This window comes from Microcebus murinus, chromosome 6, assembly GCF_040939455.1.
Source record: "Microcebus murinus isolate Inina chromosome 6, M.murinus_Inina_mat1.0, whole genome shotgun sequence".
NCBI lineage: Eukaryota > Metazoa > Chordata > Mammalia > Primates > Cheirogaleidae > Microcebus > Microcebus murinus.
The window spans coordinates 16,045,925-16,063,954 of record NC_134109.1 but is presented as its reverse complement, the minus strand read 5'-3'; positions in this window follow the sequence as shown (position 1 = coordinate 16,063,954).

The window sequence follows — 18,030 nt, the reverse complement described above, 5'->3', positions numbered from 1 at the left end:
AATGTTGATAATAATCATGTTCTAAAAGTGATTCCTACTCTATTATCTATTTTCCAAATTATCTATATTTTCCTGTATTCTTTAAAGGAAAAAGAATTATTTCATAGAATGAATAGTACACGTTTTATCAGTGTTTTTCACAGAAACCAGCATTTCCCTTATTATCTAAACTATACAGTGAAGGCCAATTATGCTTGTTTAAATACTTCAAAGTACCCTTAAACACATAAAAAATTAACATTTTCTCCTATTTAAATTCAATGGGCTATTCTTTTCCACTTTTCACATGTGCTAGTTTAAGTCTGACATTTAGAAACTGCCTAAAAATGTTTCCATGAATGGAATCCTGCCAAAAAATAAGAGTCTATTTTCTCTCTGATTTTATGCCATTGGACTATATTGCCATCTCTTGTCCAGGTGTTCTACAAAATTCTTGCATCTGTTTACTAACCATTACCATTGTACTAAATACTATACAAACATCACACTGAAAATAGAGACCCATGAACTATACTAAATGTCATTCCACATCAGACCTAAAAGCTGGCCAACTCCCCACATTTAAAAAGCTTTAAATAATCATTCCTTAAAAAGTGCCAAGTGTGGTGCTAGGTACTTTCTCAAACAGTTCATATCCTGTGAAGCCTGTTGTATTAGTCAAGATTCTCCAGAGAAATAGAACCAACAGGATATACGGGGGTGGAGGGAAATTTATTTTAAGGAATTGACTCACGTAATTTTGTACTTGTGAAGGTACAAGTCCAAAGTTAGCAGAGTAGGCTGGCATGCTGTAGACCCAGGGTAGAGTTGCACTTTGAGTCCAAAGGCAGAATTCCTTCTTCCTCCGGGGGAGCTCAGTTGTTGTTCTAGTAGGGCCTTCAACTGATTGAATGAGGCCCACCCATGTTATAGAGGACAATCTTCTTTACCCAAAGTCTACCAATTTAAATATTAATCTCATCAAAAAAATCCCTTCACAAAAACATCCAGGATAATGCTAAACCAAATACCTGGGCACAACGGCCCAGTCAAGCTGGACACAGAAAATTAATCATCTCACCTGTGATGCCTGCCAAGGTTAAGAAATGAACCTTGAACCAACTTCACCTCCCTTACTAAACCCTCACCTAGTTGCCATTTATTAATATTTCCAAAACCCCTGTGTAATCTGTTTTTATTTAGAAGAATAAAATTCCTGAATGTAAAATTTAAACATATGAAAAGAAAGCTGTCAACACTGAAACATGAAAAAAAATCTCATTAATTAGATTGATTCTCCCCAAGATCCGTTATAGAAGAAAACCAGAATTATTAAATATTCAAAGACATACTAGCTTATTAAGAACAACTAAACATTTCAACCCAAACAAGATCGTCACATACAAGCACTTCAATATCCTTCAGGATCTGCTTTAATAATTAGATTTAAACGAACAGTAAACAGCACATTGATTATTGGTATAGAAATACACACCAAATGAACTGTCAAATAATGTGTTCTCAGAGGACTTCAAGCATGTCTCATGCAGCCTAGTTTTAATTACTAATGAATGTAATTTTTTTAGGCATGTGTCTGGCTTTTGGAGTAGATTCTACATTAACAAGGTCCAAATTATTAAGGTTCTTATAAGTAGGAAAAAGGCGGGATTTGTCTAACAATTTCAGTAAGACTTTGGACTTTCTTTTTGCTTCTAAGACACAATACTTTCCATTAGTGTAATCCAGCGAAGAGGTTAGAAAATGCCCCTTGTCTTCCATAGTGAGGGATGTTCCTTTTAGTGTGGTCAATAGAAACCTTGAAGGGAGGAATATTTCAGAAGGACATATAAGCTAATGCCTCACACAGGACCTGAATAAATGCCCGCTGGATTGGAGTCTGAGTTTCATGTAAGGCCAACCTGAGGAACAATTTGCAGGTCGATTCAGTGGAAGACTATTTTCTGATAGGCTCCAGAGAGAGAGAGCACATTAGGGAGGCTTACCAAAGGGGGAGTGAGCAGTTATTCTAACAATAAAACTAGATTGATGGAGTTCCCTTCCAAAGAAGATTCATTTCTAAAATTCCAAAGTCCTTCCACAAACATGACTTTGTTCACTTGTAGTTTGGAGGTCTCTTCTTTTTGCTACCAAAGAGACAGGCAAATGAAAAGGTCTTTAAAATCTTTTAGTGCATTTCACATACAGGATGGATCTAGTCTTACTTTTCTGAATCATCAGGCTTAATTTTTTTTTTGATAGCCAATCATCTCCTTTCAAGACTCTTGTTTTCAACAGCTTCAAATAAATAGCATACAAACGTAATCATGATAGGTAGCTACAAGCCTCGATTTCAGCCTATCCCATTCCTCATCCTCTTTGTCTGGAAATGCATTGTTTGAGGATTACCCTCTCATTTTCCTTATAACTCATGTCAGCAAAGAGCCTGGGGTTCCATTTCCTATGGGGAGGAGCTGGAGAAACAGGGTGTGGGTTTGAACCCCCCTGCAGTAATTCCACCTCCTGATAGGGCTCAGAGCAGAACACCTTTGAACATATTGCCCAGACATTTGCATTTGTTCAGAAAGGCCCCCAAAATTCAGGAGCAGGCATATCCTGGACGTCCCCCTTAGCTGATGAGCAGAAACCTTCATAAGTGAGTTGAAAGGGTCAGGAAAACCTGGTTTTAAAACCCTAATTCGGCACTTAGCAGACCAGGTTTCTTAGGCAAATTGTAGCCTCAGCTTCCTCACTAGTGAAATGGGGATGATTCCACCTGCTTCACAGATACAACTGAGATGCTGTAAACACCAGCCACTGATCCCAGGGAAGACGCTCTGTCAGTGTTGGTTTCCCAATATTAGAAAAGGAAAAAATGTTGGCTGTAGAATTCAGATAGTTAGAGACAATGGCTGTAGGATGAAATATCAAAAACAACATAAATAATTTATTTCCCATAGTGGTGCAGCTTTTTTTTTATCAGAAGTTTGACACATTCAGTTTTAATAAAGAAAAGAAAGACAGCTATTCAAACTGGCTGCCTGTGAATTCAGCTCAGCTGAGTCTCTGAAGGTCCAGGCTATGCTGACTCAGAAAGGCCTGGGCACCTCGGCGGTCTTTCTGCACAAGAAGAGAGGAAGATGCATGTGCCCCCTGGGCAGGGGCCAGAGAGGCCTTGGAAAGCCCCTGTTAGTGCTGGTGGCCAAGGCTCAGCCCTTCACAGTGTTCTACCAGGGCAGCCACCTCTCTGCTGTAACTGGCCTTCCTTCACCCCATGGGAGACTGATTGCCAAAGAGCCCCAGCAGCTCAGTTGCAAGTAACACCAACAGGCTTCCACCAAGAGGGCTAAGGATGTCAAAGATCACGCAAAGGTGGGCCTCCACTGGTCATTGGTACAGGCAAGTCTGCCCACCTACTTCTGACATCAATAGCTAAAGAATAATCCAGCAAAGAAATCCCCAGGAGGGAAGTGCCTGGAACACTCTAACGCCGGGCGGTCAACTGTGCAGAGGTGAATGCTGATATCCATTTGATGTGTTTGTGGCACCTACTCTGTGTGATGCCTTCAAAGAATGTGAAGACCAAATGCCACAAGGCTTCCTCAGACATGCACCATGGACCCGATAAACACATAAATAATTTGACATTTCTTTGACATTTATTGGCTTCCCAGAGGTTTGTGGTATAGAAAAGACAGGCCAGTTGAATTTTAAACAGTATCCTATTGACACAGTTTGGGTTATTGTTTAAAAATAGTTGTATCCATGCACTCTGCCCCCAGTACAAGTCAAATCAAAGAAATGAGTATGGAGGAACCACACACTTGGATTTTGGCAGGTGCCTGAGGGTTGACGGGGACAGATACCCGCTTCTTCCCTGTGAGATGGAGAAGCAGTGCTACCGAAGGGAATTCCTCCTCAAGTCTGACCTTCCATCCTGTAGGAAGGAGCCCACTGCTCTAAAGGTTTAACGGCATCCAGTTCATTTGGGGCGAATTTAACAAACTGCATTAGCCAGTACATAAAGGTTCTCCTTTGATACAGGTGACGGTTGTGCTATGGATTACTAACATTACTTTGGGGCACAGAGTCACGCAAAGTTTATCCATTGGAACCACCTGCCCTGATAGTTAACTTAAAACCCTGAAGGAGAAGCACCAGGCTGAGGCATAGATGTGCTTCCTTTTGACATCTTGTACCAATATGCTACAACCGATCCGGGAAGCCGTACCTCATCTTCAAACGGCTGAGCTTTCTACTGCAGCCCTTAAAAAACACTATTTGTAATTGTAACCAGATTGTTCGCCCCAAACACACCATAGAATCTGGTCGTAAAGGTAATGTTCTTCTATAAAACAACGGTTTCATAAAATGATCAGAGCCTGGCCCAGTGTCCTAAACACTTACCTACCCCTTAAAGTGTTGAATTAGATTAAAGTGCCACGGGGACATAACTGATGTAATGTTTCAAAATCATAAATGCAGGAGGAGGGATTTTAAAGCTGGATCCTGGAGAGAGTGGAATAATGCAATAAAAGCTGGCTCAAATGCTGAGACTGTGATACTTGATTTATTGTTTTAATATAATGCTGCAAAGGCCACGCTTGAATATACAGCAGTATTTTATTTATCTAATAGCCGCGATCCTAACAATGGGTGTTTAACAACAGCTTTGGACTGGAGATGTTGACACACACAAATGAAGCTGGTTTCAGGATGCTCCTTGAGAAAGGTAAGAGAGCAGAATTAAAGCAGTTTGAGAGGTATGGGAGTTTCAGGGGTACCTGAGAGTCCCTCTGAAAATATAATTCCCCACCTCTCCAGCATGGCTCTGCAGCTGTAAGATCACCCCCAACCCTGCACAGCTCTGCAAACTGCACATAAGATGAAGGCCCTGGTGAATAATCACCACCCACAGGACTAACACTGAACTGATGACTCAGGGTCCTTCCGGGAGCTAGCAATGGGGAGCACACAGCAGTGGGAAGCACACAGCAGTGGGGGAAGAGAGCCACACCTACACCCACATGCTCCCTGTCTCCATCCTCTTGCTATGCACCAGAGACAATGCCATGAGCCACAAGACCAAAGCTCAACTTCATTCTGGGAGATTTTCAAATTGTTCTATATTGAGAGATAGGGAATTAGCTTTTGATATAGTTTGGACTACTTGTCCCTCCAAATCTCATGTTGAAATTTGATCTCCAGTGTTGGAGCTGGGGTCTACTGGGAGGTGTTTGGGTCATGGGGGGTGGATCCCTCATGAATGGTTTGGTGTCCTTCCCATAGTAATGAGCGAGTTCTTGCTCCATTAGTTCACACAAGAGCTGCTTGTTGAAAAGAGCCTGGCACCCCCTCCTCTCCCTCTTGCTCCCCCTGTCACCATGTGACATGCCTGCTTCCCCTTCCCCTTCTGCCATGAGTGAAGCTTCCTGAGGCCCTCACCAGCAGCAGATGCTGGCACCATGCTTGTTGTACAGCCTGCAGAACTGTGGGCCAAATAAACCTCTTTTCTTTTACAGATTACCCGGCTTCAGGTATTCCTTTATAGCAATGCAAACCAGACTAAGACAGGCTTGATACTTTGACTGACATACTTCTTTCTTGCAAAAAATCAAACCCACCACCCGTGAGCTATTTCCACCAGTTCATTTTCAACCTGACCAATGGTGGGATCCTTTATAGCTTTCTCCAGCAGCATGACACAGTGGCTAAGAGAAGCTCTGGGTCCAAACTGCTCTCCCTACCAACCTTGTGACCTTATGCTGATTAGTGGAAACTCTTTAAGCTGTAGCTTCCTCATCCTTCCAATAGGGTTAAGAATATTACCTATCTCTTTAGGGGTTAAATAAAATACTATATATAACTAGTAATATTGGAATAAGAGTGGTTCAGGAGTTACAAACAAAACTCAACACTTCCCTTTAAAATTTATTCATTGGGGGAAATTTCTGCTTTGCACTTGGTAGAAGTCCAGTCCAAAGCATGGCCCACAACATGTGGACCTCAGATAATAAAAGTCCTCCAATCATATCTCAAATACAGTCTCAATTCAGGAATTGAAAGGTCCAGTTCCAGCAAATAATCACATTTGACTGGACTCCAAATCTTCTCTAAGCCAGCTCTCTCCAAGGAAATCCTTTTCACAAATCCATTCTTTGTACTCTTTTATATCCTCCTGGTGGGTGCTATGTACTTTTTTAAAAAATATGCTTTTTTGAAAACCTGCATTTGGTCTGGCATTTCCTTTGGGTTTTCATATCTATAGTATTTTGCTACCTCTATAGAAATTTCTGGTGTACTGCCTATCACATGTGCTCAAGTAGTTAGCACATGCCTGGCATACAGTAAGTACTTAATAAATGCCTCTATCCAGAGGAATAATGCCAATCATAAATTGTGGCACTCAGAAAGCACAATAATTTAAACACAGATCAGGCATGTCCCCCACTTGCTAACCGTCCTCTGGTGGCTTCCCACCGCACTCAGGATAAAAACCACCTCCCTGTCATTCATGCCCCAGCCTCAACCCATTTCCCCAACTTCATGTCCTGCCACTGGTTCTTTCTGCATTCCCTCCAGCCATCTTGTTTCTCCAACTCCCCCAGTTCTTTCCTGTGCCCCAACCTGATGACAAAACTGAAGCTGATTTCTCTGCCCCACCCCAATCCCAGGCACCAATGAGCTCATTCTTATGAAACATATTCTTCTTAGCATTTACCACAATTTGAAACAATATTCTTAATTTTTCTTCTTGCTAATATTATAGACTAAATGTTTTTGTCTCTCTCAAATTCATATGTAGAAGCCTAACCCTCAATATGATGGTATTTGAGGTAAAACCTTTGGGAGGTAATTAACTTTAGATGAGGTCATGAGGGTGGGACCCTTGTGATGGGGTTGGTGCCCTCACAAGAGGAGGAAGAAAGACCAGAGCTTTCTCTCTCTCCACCCACATTGCCTTTAATTGCCCAGGCATGATCACCTCTTGCCACTCCATCCCCTCCCTGCCTTTACAAATTCACAGCACAGCTACAGATTTAAGACTGAATTTTTACACAAATGCGCAGAGTACTCCTAAATCTATAAATTTAAGACTCTAAATTTTTACCATTCAAATTCTTTTTAGCTTAATCATCATTTTATGATGTTTCTCTGAAAATCTCTCTGTCAAATCTGCTTGGCACTGGCTTAAATGCTAGTCTACGAAATTTGCTAATTGCTTACTTGTGAAATTGCTCACACATGTGTCGCTCACCCATGGGATGTGACTTCTATACCCAGTCTACAAGAACCTCTTTCAAGTTCTTTGTCCTTTCTCCACTTCTTACTTTTCTTTTCTATTCTGCTGAGAGCAGGCAGAGGGAGAAAAAAGCAGAACTATAAGAGGTGAGCTCCAAAACATTGATTTCTAGGCTCTATAAACATAATAATAGTAATGAGGACTTCTTATTGAGGACTTCTTGCAGAGATGTGTTATGGTGTAGTGATTAAAAATGTGGGCTCTGGAGCCAGACATACTTTGAACTCTCACTTGAGATCTTAAGCATGTTACTCCTCCTCTCAGTGCCTCAGTTCCCTCATCTGCAAAATGGGGACACATTCATAATAGGATATTTGAATATTAAATAAATTAATATATAAATAGTGTTTTTAACAGTGCTGGCATAAAAGTACTATACAAATGTGATGGGCCTGCTAGTTTGGGGCAAGAGAGTACAAAAGAGGGGGTGTCAGAAGAGTGAAGGAATTCCTAAGACTTGGAGAGGGACTCCACAAGCCTCTGGATTAAGACAAAATAGATGACGCTAACCCTAAGAAAATGCATTTACAGACAAAAGATTTGCCTATTAGAGATGAAACATTACAACGCAAGGAAGAGAGAAAGAGAGAAGTACAGCACTTTCATTTTGGGGTGGCACAATATTCTGTCTCCCATTTAAAGTCGTAGATTCTAAGTGTCCACAGGTCTTTCCTAAATAAGCCTCCAGCCAATACAGGAATCACCCCCTACCACACCTGACACAACTCCAGGCCCCAGCCTTTGCTTGAGCAATTCAAACTCGGTGGAGGTCTCTGGTTGTTTTCTGTCTGGGATTTTGCACAAACACCCTTACTCTCCCCAAACAGACCATGGGGTGGGCTGAATAATGGGCCTTCCAGGAAGTCTATGTCCCAATCCCCAGAACCTGGAAATGTCACCTCATATGGCAAAAGGCACTTTGTAATGTTAATAAGTTAAGGATTTTGAGAGAGGGAAACTAGCCTGGATTACCCAGGTGGGCCCCAAATGCAATTACAAGTGTCCTCACAAAAGGGAGAAGGAAGGAGATTTAACTACAAAAATAAGAGATGCAATGATGGAAGCAACAGAATGGAGTGATGAGAAGAAGGGATTACAAGCCAAGGAGTGCAGGTTCTAGAAGCTAGCAAAGGCAAGGAAGTAGTTTCTTCCCTAAAGCCTTTGGGAGGAACCATCCCTGCAAACATCTTGAATTTAGCCCAGTGAGACTAAATTTTTAAACTTATGGCATCTAGAACTTTAAGAGAATAAATTTGTGCTAAGTCACTGAAACCACCCTTTATAAGATTAATAAAGGGCCACAAGCTGAGAAGTGTAGTAGAGGAAATGTATATACAACCAGCCATCATTCCCCAGCCTGCTTTCCTATAATTGCTGACTACTCAGGAGTCACATAGCTGATAGTCATAAAGATTCTCAGTTTTCTTCACTGCTCCCATAGATAACATCACCCTTGTGAAACCTAAGGCGAGTTTTTGAGGTATCTTCCAGGCCCTGCATTCCAGTGGAACAGCTGGGCCACCCAGACCAGTGGCCCAAAACTGAGGAACTGATGACTCAGCTGGTCTTGTGACCGCCATCCAAGAACTGACTCAGCAAAGAAGACAATTTCTATACCCCTATGGTTCCACCCTAAACCCAATTAGCAGACCCCATTGCCTAATCCTTTGCCCGCAAAACTATCTTTAAAACCCTTTCTCCCAAATTCTTGGGGAGACGGATTTGAGAACTTCCTCATGTCTCCTCAGCTGGCACCTGTGATATTAAACTCTCTGCTGTAATCCTTGCTGCCTCAGTGCATTGGTTTCCTCTTGAGCAGCAATGAACCTAGTAAGGCTATAACATCACTAAGTTTGTGGTCAAGTGCTACTGCAACAATAGGAAACTAACACACACCAGAACTCTGTTGTGATTAACTGTTGACACAGTGGTTCTCCAACGTTGTACCTGAAAAATGCTAATGCCTCATAATCCAGATATTCAATAGTTAAAATTGAATAACAAATAAAGTTAGTACAGAAAAATATATAATTTCTATAAGTTTTTGAAAACATACTATCATTAAGCTTTCCCACGTATTATTTTATTAAATTTAATCCTCACAAGTCTCTTTTCATAGGTAAGCAAACAGATTTAAAGAGGATTAAGTAAATAGTCCAAAGTATGTCCAAAGTCATAAACCTAATTAAGTAGCCAAATGGAGATTCAAACCCAATTTGAATACAAAAATAATTATCCTGAGTTTAATATATAAAAATATATCAAACTTGAGTCTTCTCCCAGTGGTTTTTTTTTTATATTTGGGGATCTATTTGTCTACCAGCATGTACTAGTAGCCATATAAATGCATTAGAAACAAATGATATTATAATAACAGCAAAACTCAAAATCACCAATGCCTAAGATCAAATCTCTTTTTAAAAAACAGTATTTGGACTTGTAATGTTATATTGTTTTATGGAATATACCATTGAATTATTTGAATATTTCTAAGTGAATTTAGCTTGACACAATCAAATACAGAGTGCCTTTTAAGGGTACCATTTGTATATGTGTCTTGTTACTATTATCAGGTGCCAGGCCATGAGAAGCATTTAATTTTCACAACTACCCTGTGATACCAGTAATTTTTATTCCAGAATTTTACAAATAGGAAAATTAAGGTTTAGAGAGTTTAAATAATTTGCCTAAGGTCACCTAGCTTATGAGCAGCAGAGCCAAGATTGGAACCAATGGCAGTTTGATTATAAAACCTATGTTCTTTTCTGTACCCCACTGAGAGGGGAGAATGCCATCAAATTCTAACTAGACCCCCACCAATAAAAATGTCATCCAGAAGAACATTTTACCCCATGCTCAATCCCTTTTGACTCATTTGGGGGTAACATAACAACTTGCTTTATGGAGAGACATGGAGAAAACGCCAGAGGCAAAATGAGAGAAACATTGGTTAGTTGCGTGTGTGTGTGTGTGGTAGTCTACAAAGAATACCATCACTTCTAGATATGCAACACCCTGGGCTAGGAAGTTGTCCATTTTCTTGAGCCCAGTGTGCCTGCATGTGACTGCCACTCCTTTCCCTGGATCTGTCTTCTTAGGTCACTGAGAACAGGCTCACTCTCCTTTCATCTGACAGGCCTTTCATGCTTCCCTAAGTGTCCTTTGCTTCTGAGCTAAACATATTCCTCTTCTTCAGTCGCCCTTGATGTGACAAGGTTTCTGCTTTAGGATATACTCAAATCAGAGATGACTTTCTAACTGATTTTAGTTTTGTCATCTCAGCAAGCTGGAAGCCTCAGGACATACAGAGAGAGAGGGAGACTGGTCAGAGATTTTGTTTTCTTTCTCTTTTCTAATTTTTTTTTTCTTTTTTAGCTACTATTCAAAAGAGTGCAATGCAATACATAGCTCTTCCAGTTGCTGCTTCCAGCCCCTGGCCCAAGGAAGAATTACTTGAACAAAGGGGAGTCACGACCCCCTAAGCTGGCACTGCTCACTAACTCACAGGAAATAACACAGACGAGAGGCCCACACCTCATAGACAGTTTGGTGGGCACGACCGGAAACAGATTCAACATGGGGAAGAGGGTTCCCTTTTATTTCCTCCCCTGGAGCAGAAATGTTCCTACCTCATCTGAGACATTAAGATCCTCCCCAACTGCACAGAAGCAAGCCAGCACACTTCCCCTGCAAAGAGCTACTACTTATTGCAGGAATGTCATGATCTACCATGGCAAAGGACACACAGAGCTCAGCGTAACTGCCCTGAGCACACAGACAACAGCCACACTAGGTTAAGCCAATTTGTTTCCACAAAAAAAAAAGGAAAGATCATTCATTTCAGGTGAGCCTCAGTGGAATCTTCAGGCCCCCAAAGAGAACTTGACCTATGATCCACTGTAGCTGTTTCTATCTTCTCCATTCCCGTTCTCCTCTAGGTAATTCCACTTAGAATGGCCTGATCCCCAAGCAATAAAGTCAAGATATCTGCCCCAGGAAAGACAGCACAGCAGATATTATGCACCCCTCTCCATCAACCAAAGTCCGCTAAAACATATTTGTGCTGAAAGAACATAAGATCGCTCTGTGTTTTACCACAAAATCACCTACTTACGTACATCTGGGCCCAGGATGAAGAGTTAACAACTAACGAGCAGGATGCAAGCCTCCTAATGAGAAATCTGGGACTTTCTGAGAATATGCTTCGGGAATCCCAGGTCCTCATGGATTTTGGTGCTTGAGCAAGTCGAATCGGGAAGCCGCGGTTCAAGTCCTGCCTCTGCTTGTTTTCCATCTTGGATTTTCCACAAACCCCCTTATTCTTCCAAGCTTGGATTACCTCATCTGTGGAATGTTTGTTATTACTCCTTACAATAATACTGACCTCCTGGGGCTACTGTGAGGAACAACGAGGTAACTTCTAGGATGCACAAGCGTAACTGAACGGGATATGACCGAGGAGAAGCTCCCGTTCTCTCTCTCTCACGCGGCCCTTTCAGTTCATTGCACAGGACTGGCTTTTTCTTGCACCAGGATCAGATTTAGAGCAAGTTTCATAACTCTTCTGGACACTCTCAAGCAATCAGAAAAGTCTTGGTTTGGTAATTCATATCTTCTATCCAGTAGAATAAATAAAACTTTTCCATTTCCTCGTTCTCACTCACAGGAACTCCACGGTCACGGCCGCCCGAGGTCACGGCCGCCCGAGCGGGCTGGCTCCCTGCCCAGGAGGCGGCGCTCGACTTCTCCTCCCCCCAACTCGCGCCTTCATCCTTTCTCCTCACTTGCCAATGGTGGTTTCTGATCCTTCTGGAACCAAATATGAGGTGGGGGAGAGAAGAAATGGGGTCCCCAGGACCTCCCCCGGGGCTCCTCCCTGAGTGGCTGACACGTCCCCTCGCTGGGGTTTCTCTCTCCCTCAGGTCTGTTGATTTGGGGAAATGCCTTTCTCCCTGCGAGATCCCTCTTCAGCCCTGGCCATCCGGATGCCGCCCCCTCCACAAGGCCGCCACCCTGCTCGCTCGGGATCTCAGACGCCCTCTCACGGGCGCGGCCCTGCCAGCGCCACAGACCCGCTTCCTCCGCCTAGAGAGACGCGGAGAGTGAAGCCCACCCCGAGGCAGCGACATTCGACATTCCCTCCTTCACTCTGTCCTCTCAGCACACTCTGGGTTTCTGCAGACGAGTCTCACTCCAGTCTGTGGTGTCCGCTAACCACACATGTTATGCTCTCTGCGGAGATTCCTCACAACCCCTCTCTCTGGACCCCACCCTCCTACCTAGGGAAGACACTCACCCCACACAACTCACCTCCAGACCTCGTGTCCATCTTTCCAACCCATCAGAGGCAGGAGGTGAGTGCTCAGGGGCGGGCCAGCACCCAAGGTTTTGCTCACCTCCCTTGGCAAGTGTTGCTTGTGGTTTTGCGCCTCACTTTGGACAGTAGCCTCTAGTAAACTGGAGTGCACAGCAGAAATTGGGACTGGAATTGAAAATGCATCTTAATGTCTCTTTATGATAATAGTAGCAATGGTAATAGTTGAAGCCAATATTGACAGGTCACTAAGATGTACCAGGCACTGTACTGTCTTGCGGGCATTCTCTCATTGAATCCTCACTACAACCCATTGAGCACACTGTGACGTTTGCCTCATTTAACACATGAGGAAACTGAGGCTCGGGGAGAGTCACAGGGTTCATAAGGGGCAGGTCAGTGTGATTCTAAAGCCAGTGTCAGAACCTCTGTCTGCACACCAGAATGCTTGTGGAATCATCGGATCAGTCATTTATTTGATAGTCTATGAGGAAGCCTTTTGTAAAACTATAAAATATTCTTCAATTATTTATATTATGATTGTAGTTATAAAAAACAATTTTTATTATTCCATTCTATTGGTATGGCTTTAGGCTGCTTATCTAAGATACATTAAGCACTCTAAAAAGATTTAAATTGAGGCTGGGGATTGGGAGGTGACAGAGTAAGTGTTACAGTGGCCATTAAAATGTCTTAAATATTAAGGTGCCTAAAAATGGAATATTTAACTGTATTAAGATAGCCAAATTAAGTTGGCTGTTTTCCCAAGCATGATCTCTAGTAATTGCCACTTGATTGAACAGTGAAGCAAAAGGACTGACATGTGGGCAACACAAATGATGTTCAAGCCCTTCCCCAACCCTGCTTGCCCCACTAGGTGCACATAACTCTGCTGATTGCTCAGAAAACAGAATGTCTATGCTTTGATTTGGAGTCATACAAACATCAGAAATATTTGCACAGGTTTCCCCAACACTTAAAAAGAAACCTTTCCATTAAAACATGACAGGGATGGAACTGGTAATAGTATAACAGCTAACATATATAACATATAACATATATCTATGCCAGGCTCTGGGTGAGGACTCCCCAAGAATGACTTCTTTTTATCTTCTTAACAACACTAGGAAGTAAAACCACTAAGCGATTTACAGAGGGGGGTTAGGACAGTAGGCAAAATAATCGCCCCCAAAGATGTCCATGTCCTAATCCCTGGAACCTGTGAATATATTATCATACATGGCAAAAAGACTTTGCAGATGAGATTAAGTTTAGCATCTTGATGTGGGAAGATTATACTGCGTTATCCAGGTGAGCCCAGTGTAATCACAAGGATCCTTAAAAGACAGAAGAGAGAGGCAGAAGGTCAGAGTCAAATTCAGAGAGAGATTTGAAGATGTTACACTGCTGGCTCTGAAGATGGAGGAAGAGGCCGTGAGCCAAGGAATGCAATAGACTCTAGAAGCTGGAAAAAATAAAGAAACAGATTCTCCCCTATCACCTCCATAGGGAGCACATCTCTGCTGACTCCTTGATTTTAGCCCAGTAGGACCTCTAGAACTGTAATATAATAAATTTGTGTTGTTTTAAGCCACTACATGTGTGTAATTCCTTACAGCTGCAATAGGAAACTAATACAGTTACTTTGCATTAGTAACTGGTGGAGGCTGGATTTGAACACTGGTATGCTTGACTCCAAATTCATCCCCCACCAGAAAAAGAAAATGTTGATGTTTTAATCCCCAGTGTCCATAAATGTGATCTTATTTGGAAGTAAGGTCTTTGCAGATGATCAAATTAAGATGAGGTCACTAAGGTGTATCCCAATCCATTCTGATTGGTGTCCTTATAAAAGACTGATATTTTCACACAGATATGCACAGAGGGAAGGCAAAGTGAAGGGACACAGGGAGAAGATGACCCATCTACAAGCCAAAGAATACCTGAGGCTACTAGAAGTTGAGAAAGAGGCCTCAAACAGATCCTCAGGCTCTGCTGACACCTTGATTTTTCATTTCTGGCCTCCAAAACTGAAACAATAAAATTCAGTTGTTCTGAGCCACCCAGTGTATGGTACAAAAGTCCTAGAGAACTGACATACTGACTCTGCAAAGCAGCCTTATAGTGCTTAAGTCTACAGTCTCGGATAGACACTCTCCCTATTAGACATTAAGGAGGTGTCTTAGTCTTTTTGTGCTGCTAACAAAATACCTGAGACTGGTTAATTTATAAGTAAGAGAAATTTATTTCTCACAGTTCTGGAGGCTGGGAAGTCCAACATTAAGGTGCCACAGTTTCAGTGTCTAGTGAGGGCCCTTCTTCTGGCCTCAGCTAGTTCCTCCCACCCCTCTTGTAAGGTTCTAATCCATTCATGAACATTTGACTTAATCACCTCCCCAAAGGCCCCACTTCTTAATACCAATACAGTGGGGATTAATCTTTAATATGAATTTTAGAGGGGGCAGCATAATTCAAACCATAGCAGGAGGCTATTAGTAAGACATTAAAAACAACATTTCCTTACATTTGTTTGTGAGTGTTTATTTTATAAAACACTTTTCACAAATATTAACTTGTGTGATCCATACCACAATCATGTAAGCAAGTCAGGATTATCTGTCCAGGATGGGTTTATAATAATTCTGTGGTACGTACAGAGTGGTTTCACACACCAGACATAGACTGTCTGTGTCTAAATTCAGCCCCTGTGGATGACTCAGGAAATTTACCACCCTTCTATGTGCCTCAGTTTCTTCATCTGTATAACAGGAATAATACCGACAGTACCTTCCTCATACAGTTCTTGCAATGGTTAAATTAGATACCACATGTAAAGGTCTTAGCCTATCCCATTATAAGCTCACAGAAAACCCTATTTTAGACACAGGAAAACCAAAGCTCAGAGAAGTTAAGTGATTTACCCAAGGACATGTGGCTTCTAAGCAAAACCAACACTAGGATCCAAGTCTTCTAAATCCTAGGGTTGAACTACTTCCACTACAATATCTTGTCTCTCTCTCTTACCTTTCATTTTCATGATTCTTTAGTGCTTTGGGTTTAAGTCATTCTAAATCTTCTTGTCCTTAAGCAATTATAAATTTAATTCTTTTTCTCGTGCCCACCCCAGTCATTTAATAAAGATTACAGTTTCTAGAGAACACAAAGTCTTCACACTCAAATTCTTTTATGAGACTCTTTATCCCAAGAAGTAACTAATCTTATTACCCAACAGCAAAACAATTCTGTGGAGATAATGATTTCACTAAATAAAACATCAAGGGTGTAAAAATATAGAAGTCACAACAGCCCCCACTGGCAGCCACCAAACTGCTGACTCCCACAAACCTGCCATGTTTTGTTCCTAGGCAATCTTTGCTTAGGGAGGCAGACTCTAATAACTTACAGGCTCTTACAGTATTTGTAAATAAAATCAGCACCCCATAGATTGCAAAGCTAGCTTGGGACCTCACTTCTACTTTATTATATTTTTTGCATTTATCCAACCATCTCAGAAAGAGGTTCTTCTTAAATTATGGGATGCCAAATGAAAAACCCATCAGTACTTAATGACCATATTTCAGGATCTTATTGCATAAAGGAACTTGGACTTTTCAGCATTTTTGCAATTGTTTAAACTGGAAGGGGATCATAAAGGTAGAGCGAGTTTAGATTTTTTTTTTTTTTTTAACTACCACAAACCATTCTTCAATGTTAAACTATCGATAGGGAGAAAGGAGAAGGGATAGAGAGCTGTGAGTGAGAAGGATTGCAGAATATTTAAAAAGACAATCTCTCAGTCTAATAAAACACAATTAACTGAATTTCATGAAGGCTTCTATAAAAAATACACAGAGAATCAATATTAGACATAAAACCCAAAAGTGGGTTGTTATCTCTAAACCAGAAAAAACATTTCATTAGTCTGAAGGATTTTATACTCCCATTGGGAAAATTGTTTTTCCTTCACACCCCTCTTTTGCTCACTACAGAAACTCAACTGAAAAGCCAATCATCAAAATCACTTAGCGAAAGTCAAAGGTGCTGCCGTTTTCTAAATACATTTGTTTTTGGATGGAAAATTCTGTCCCTAGGAACCCCAGCATCTTTGTTCTGTATTGACCCGCACTCTTGCATCATTGTGCTGCTTTTACTCTTTTGCAGGTTTTTTTTTCTGCTTGTTTTTGTTGTTGTTGAAAACAGAAAGTCCATTTTCTAAGCTTTTTCCTTTAACATTTCAGTGTTCTTTAACAGTCACTGCACCAGTGAGAGCACCCGTCGCCCAGGTTATAAACTAGCATCACTCTCCAATCACACTCATTGCAGCAAGAAAGGCCTTTTCCAGCCTAATAGCATGAGGTATAGTCTTTTCACATTTTATCCTTGGAAATGCCTGTTGCTTAATTTACACGCTGCCCAGTAACAATGCGGGGTTAGTTTATGATCCTGCCAACCACAGATAGACAGGCACTTCCCCTCCCTCCCCCACCTGCTAAAACACAAGTCGAGCAGATACACACAGATGCACAAAGATCCCAGGAGCAGAATTTGAAGATCAGGCACATACAATCAAAGCAGGAGCTTAAAGAATCATCTGAAGACTTCAAGTCACTAATTACTGAAGTGGAAAGAGCGTGATATAAGACTACGATGTCTGGGTACCAATGACCAGGCTTCCAGTAAACAGGAGCCATAGTCCAGTAGCAATTCATTGGATACCTCTGCTATGCACTCGATAAATGCATTACTGTTTCTGCCTCTGAATTCTCTCTCTACTAGCTAGCTATGTGAGCTGGGGCAGGATTGGCAAAAGGATTGCCTCCTTTTTAAAGCAAGAGTTGTGAAACTCATGTGATATTAATATATCTGAACATGTTTTATCAACCATCCAGTGCTTTAAAAATGAATGAATTATTTTGCCAAACCTATCATGGTGAAACCTGTGCTATTAGTTGACCAATCTGTACGTATATTCATTTAACTGAATTAACCAGATTGACCGCCTATGTATTTCTAACTTACTCTGTCTTGGCCTCACGGATGTGTCCTAAAGGTGACAGATGGTGACAATAGCAGACAGCTGCAGTGGGGCCCTGGTCCCCCATGAGCATGATAGATAGCATCAGTCTTCCTAATAATCCTTAAACTTGAAAAGCCACTGCTGGTACTCCCTGGGCCAAACTTGTTGGGCCTTTCCAGATTACCCAGCTATTTCCAAAAGAACTTTCCATAATCAACAGAATAAGTGTATCAATCTTAAAAGGATCTGTAAAGAAATCCCTTGAATTAAGATATGTACTTTATACATGGATCATGGTATATCCTGCTAGAGTGGAAACTCCATAAAAGTCTTATTCTGCATTGTCAACACTCACACTGATCTGCACTCAGCAAAAACATATTATTTAACATATCACATCTATAAAATATCAAAAATGGG